Source organism: Triticum urartu, chromosome 6, assembly GCF_003073215.2.
Source record: "Triticum urartu cultivar G1812 chromosome 6, Tu2.1, whole genome shotgun sequence".
In the NCBI taxonomy this organism is placed as follows: Eukaryota; Viridiplantae; Streptophyta; class Magnoliopsida; order Poales; family Poaceae; genus Triticum; species Triticum urartu.
In genome coordinates, this window is record NC_053027.1 from 87221264 (window position 1) to 87227522 (window position 6259).

The window sequence follows — 6259 nt, forward strand, 5'->3', positions numbered from 1 at the left end:
ACCCGGACCCTATTCCAATGAGTGTACGGCTCCCTACAAGAGAAGAGAAGATTCTCCAAAAAGAAGAAGCAAAGAATCACCACCAAGAGAGAGAAGGAGTAGAGATGATCGTTATGAACGAAGATACTCACGGAGAAGCAAGGATTCGGAAAGGAAGGAAAAATCATCAAGGAGCTACACAAAACGAAGACATCAAGCTCATGTTGGTGAATGGGTATCCGACTCCGACTCCGACAGCCACTCCGAGAGAAGTTATCACTCCGACTCCGAAGATACTCAAGATGAAGGTGTTGCCGGTCTAGCACTTGTGTCAACCAACTCCTACGACATATTTGACTCACCAAATGAAGGAATTGGAAGATGCTTCATGGCCAAAGGTCCTAAGGTAACACACCCCGAGTATGTTGATTTCAATAGTGGTGAAGATGACTTGTTAGGTGATGATTTTCTTGTTGACAACTCTAGTGATGAATACTATGATGAAACGTCAATTAATCATGCTAATCAAGATAAAACGAATGACAATGATAAGGAGAAGATTGAGGCTCTAACTAAAGAACTAAACACTCTTAAGTTAGCTCATGAAACTATCTTCGAAGATCATCGAGAACTTTTAAGAGCTCATGAGAAATTACGCTTTGAAAAGCTCAATCTTGAGCAAGAGCATGAGTTCTTAAAAGCAATCAATGATGATCTCCGCAAGAAAAGTTCTTCTTACATTGCCAAGCGTTTACTCTTATCCACTTACATGCCTCAAGTCAAGTCTAGTAACAAGAACAAGAAAGATTCTTCCTCTAGCAGTAACAATGATCATGCTAAATCCAATATTGTTGCTTCTAGTAGTTCTCTTGATTCCACTAATGATTCTCTTAGCCAATTTACACTTGAGCAAGAAAATAGCTTATTGAAGGGAATTATAGAGAAAGGAGTGTACAAAAGCCTTGCCGGGAGTAAGCAATTCGAGGAAATTGTGCGCAAGCAAGGAATGCACCGGAAGAATCAAGGTGTTGGTTTTGAACAAAAGTTCAATGCCAATGGAGTTGAGTGGGAAGAAGATCAATACCCCAAGACAAAGTTTGTTCCTCAACAAGAGAAGTATGATACTTCTTTCAAGGGGACACAAGCTCAAGATGATCTTCCACCACAAGACTACAAGCAAAAAGGCAAGGACAAGCTTCAAGAGGAAATTGATGCATTTGAAGAAGCTCCTAAGACCTTAGTCAAGTGGATTCCCAAGACTACTTCAAGTTCCACTTCATCAAGTACGACTACAACTCCAAGGATTCCCATCAAGATGGTGTGGATCCAAAAGAAGAAGAACTAGAGAGTTCTTGAGGGTGACTCCGCCAACATACTTCACTCTTTATCATTTTGGCAAGAACAAGTGCAATCAACTTCCACATCTTGCACTAGTTCAAGGAGTCACAAACCCTCTTGTTGGTAAGACAAGGGACAAGGTAACCTAAAAGTTTTCATGGACATCATCTTGTGTGTGCATCACTCTATGTCTATGGATATCCTTGTTTGTTCCTTGTGGGACTAACCCATGTAGGTATTGAAAGTGCAATTCACTCAAATGGATAGCTCCAAGTGATCTACATCAACATTGAGCATCCACATCTTCAACATCTACATGAAGTCATCATCGACAAAACCCGAGGTTAGTTCATCCCTCTAAGGGGGGATATCACATCTAGGGGGAGCTTTACTCTAAGACTTGAGCTAAAGCAACTCTAAAGATGTGAACACAACAATGCTTTATGTAAAAGTGGTAACCCCACTTGAGCTTAAACGATGAGTATGACCTATGATCAAGTGTTATCACTTGACTCCTAAGTCAATATACTCATATATAGATGACCTTGCCATCGCAAATTGCTTGATAGATGCTAGAATTGGTTGTGCATGCCTTGTCACATATTTCATTTGCCATCTTATTGTGTGAGCATGCTTGTTGCATATTTTACTCATTCGAGGACATCCACTTGTTGTTTTGATTGTTTGGTTTTATTTCCTTTTGCCAAGTGGATGGACAAGAATGCCTAAGAACCTCCTCTAGCTATCTATGCTTTTCTCGTCTCAAACTCTATTCATGCTACATCACAAAATTTGATCAAGTCAGATTCGAACCACTCTGTGTGAGGAGCGCTCGGAGTCCCCGATTCGTCATAGACTTAAACTTCCAAAACCTCTTTATGATTCTCGGTCTGACCGATACCCTACTTTCGGTCCTACTGAGATCATTAAGTTGATCTAGGTTTTCGATCTCGGTGCAACCGATTTGAACCATTCGGTCACACCGAGTTGCAACAACTGTATACAGTTTTGCATCTCGGTGCCACCGAGTTGTTCCACTCGGTCACACCGACAGGGTCAGGCTATATATAGTCACGGGCAAAAATTTGGAAATTTCTCCGAACCCCTTCGCCCGCGCGATAGCCTGCTCTGCCAACTTGGTCTCCGGATCATCTCCTCGCCGCCAGCCGCCTCCAGTCGCTGGTCTCCGTCGCTGTCAATGGAAATTCAACCCCGCCGTTGCCGCCGTAGCAAGTCTCCGCCGAACTAGGGTATGGACTCGATCTTTGTGCTATTCCCCAATCCAATTCTTAGCACATTGTGATCATCATGATTCTTGCCACGTTTGCAAAACTTCTATCCAGTCAATGAACTCGTAGATTAGGTTTAATTCGAAAATTTTAGGGTTAGGTTTCCGCCGAAACCATCTCGGACCCACCGAGTTGAAAAACTCGGTCCCACCGATTTGGCTTATGCCATTGCACAAGTGAGACTCGGTCTGACTGAGAATTACTTATCAGTGTGACCGATTTTGGAACTCTGTGAAACCCTAGCAGTCTCGGTGCCACCAAACTGTGACTCGGTCTGACCGAGTTCACTAGTTTAGGTGCCAAAACTGCTTCGGTATCACCGAGTTTAGAAATCGGTAGATCCGAGATGCTTTCAGTGGGAAACTAAAACTAAGTTTTTGAATTATTCTTTTGCAAAAATCTCTGCATTTTGTGATGCTTATCCACTCTATCTCATCTATAACCTATTCACAGGGTCAGCAGTCAGAGTTTGCATCATGTCAGACCAAAGTGATAGCCAGAACTTGTCAGAGCAGTAAGTGCAGATGAGTGAGGGCCCTAGTCCCTCAAGTTCCTCAGATGATGGCAGCAGGAGCACCCCTAGCAATCTTCCTAAAGCTGCCACAAGACAGAGAAAGAAGAGAACCTCAGACTCAGAAGATGAGGATTATGTGGCAGAAGAGGAAGCAACTTCCAAGAGAGTTGAGCCAGCACAGGGCATAAAACCAGGGATGAAGATCAAAAGGCCAGCAGGCAGGCAGCCTATGTCAAAGGCCAGAGCTTCAACTGAGAAGCCCACTCCCATTGAGCCAGTTGCTGCTGAAGGCAAGAAGAGGAAAGAAAGGGTGAAGAAAACTGTAGCCAGAGTGCTTGGCAAGGCTTCCATCATGGAAGATGAGGAGGAAGAAGAAGAGGTAGCTGCACCAGCACCTAAGGCACCCAAGCTGATGGGTGATGCCATAAGAACAGGGGCAGCTGCTTCCAAGGCCAAGCCAGCTCCAAATCCAAAGCCAAAGAGGAACACAAGAAGCATCCCAGCTACTGAGAAGAACAAGGCCCCAGTGCCTGAAGCTGCAGAAGAAGAAGAAGAGAATGTTCTTAGAAAGATCAAGCCTGAGTGTCGACTTAGCACTATGCATTTTCTAGGAACTTTTTGGTAACTTGTTGCCAAAGGGGGAGAAAATGTATAGATCATAGGCTTCGAGAGAGTGTGTTGCTTTTATTCTCTCTTGTTTTATTTGGTGGTTTTTCGAACTTTGTTTGCTTTTGTGTGAGATACTATGTCATTGCTCGTGAGACATTGATGATCATGTGTTTGATCATAAGCTACACTTAATGTTTGCTTAATATTATCATCTTATCTATCTTATGTGATCATTCACTATTCTTGGTGATGAGTGCATGTATTTCATTCTTATCATTTTAAGCGCTCCACCAAGATGTATGTGACATGGAAGAGTAACCCATGACTCTAACTCTTTGTGCATTTGCAGTCCAAAGCAAATTTTAAATATGCACAAATTTAGGGGGAGCTCTTACTTGTCACATACTTCTCAAAGCGACGATATATTTCATGCTTATTATCATTTGTCGAAGCTTTGATCTATATGTTGTCATCAATTACCAAAAAGGGGGAGATTGAAAGTGCAACTATCCCTAGGTGGTTTTGGTAATTCATAACAACATATAGCTCATTGAGCTAATGCTATTCCAAGATGACTATTTCAGGAAAGCTCAATGATTGGCATGGCATGGATGTGAAAGTGGAACCCTCAAAATGCTAAGGACAAAGGATTGGCTCAAGCTCAAAAGCTCAAGACTCTTCATTTTATATTATAGTGATCCAAGATCACATTGAGTCTTTAGGAAAAGCCAATACTATCAAGGAGGGATGAGGTGTTGCTTAATGAGCCTCTTGCTTCATGTGCTTAGTGATATGCTCCAAAACCCTCAACTACTTTCCCATATCCACATATGACCTAAACCCTAAGCCAAACTCGGTCCTACCGATTCTTTCTATCCGGCGCCACCGAGTTTCACTTGTCATAAGCCACTGCCAAACCCTAGCAATTCGGTTCTACCGATAGGGATCTCGGTCTCACCGAGATGGGATTGCAAACTCTCTGTTTCCCTTTCGTAACTTTTTGGTCTCACCGAAAGAGCGAATCGGTCCCACCGAGATTGCAGTGTAAACTCTCTGTTTCCTTTTTGTAACTTTTCGGTCTCACCGAAAGAGCAAATCGGTCCCACCGAGTTTACCTAACCAACTCTCTGGTTAGCTTATTACCAAACTCGGTCTCACGAGTTTGTGTAATCGGTCTCACCGAGATTACGTTATGCCCAAACCCTAACCATATCGGTCCTACCGAGTTGCATGTAAGTCCCACCGAAAATCTCTAACGGTCACTAGGTTTACCTTTTCGGTCCGATCGAGTTTGTTGATTCGGTCCCACCGAGATTGGAAAATTGTGTGTAACGGTTGGATTTTGTGTGGAGGCTATATATACCCCTCCACCTCCTCTTCATTCATGGAGAGAGCCATCAGAACACATACACAATTCCAACTCATATGTTCTGAGAGAGAACCACCTACTCATGTGTTGAGACCAAGGTATTCCATTCCTACCATATGAATCTTGATCTCTAGCCTTCCCCAAGTTGCTTTCCACTCAAATCTTCTTTCCACAAAATCCAAATCCTATGAGAGAGAGTTGAGTTTTGGGGAGACTATCATTTGAAGCACAAGAGCAAGGAGTTCATCATCAACACACCATTTGTTACTTCTTGGAGAGTGGTGTCTCCTAGATTGGCTAGGTGTCACTTGGGAGCCTCCGACAAGATTGTGGAGTTGAACCAAGGAGTTTGTAAGGGCAAGGAGATCGCCTACTTCGTGAAGATCTACCGCTAGTGAGGCAAGTCCTTCGTGGGCGATGGCCATGGTGGGATAGACAACGTTGCTACTTCGTGGACCCTTTGTGGGGGAGCCCTCCATGGACTCGCGCGACCGTTATCCTTCGTGGGTTGAAGTCTCCATCAACGTGGATGTAGGATAGAACCACCTATCCGAACCACGGGAAAAACATCCGTGTCTCCAATTGTGTTTGAATTCTCCAAACCCTTCCCTTTACATTCTTGCAAGTTGCATGCTTTACTTTCTGCTGCCAATATACTCTTTGCATGCTTGCTTGAATTGTGTGATGATTGCTTGACTTGTCCTACAATAGCTAAAATCTGCCAAGAACTAAAATTGGGAAAAGGTTAAGTTTTTATTTGGTCAAGTAGTCTAATCACCCCCCCCCCCTCTAGACATACTTTCGATCCCCATAATACGGCGTGAGAAGTCCGAACACTTTAGACAGTGCGGCACCCCGAACTTATAGCATTATATGCATCAGCTCCGAATCATGTCTTGGGTCAATAGTTGGGTTTGCCCGGCTCCCATGTTTTGGTACCTTACGTTCCGCTATATCGGCTAAGGTAGCACTGGGAGAACTACTGCGATTGTGCCCCGGTTGAGCTGGGCTAAGCACCTCAGTAGAGAAAGCTAAAACTGACTATCATGATAAGGCGAGAGACTGGTCGCTGTTCGAGAGGTTTCGAGTCCCTAAAGACTTATGCCGCTTAGAGCGAGGAGCCGGCTTTGTACGGCTTAAGGCATGTATAGCGCCCCAAAT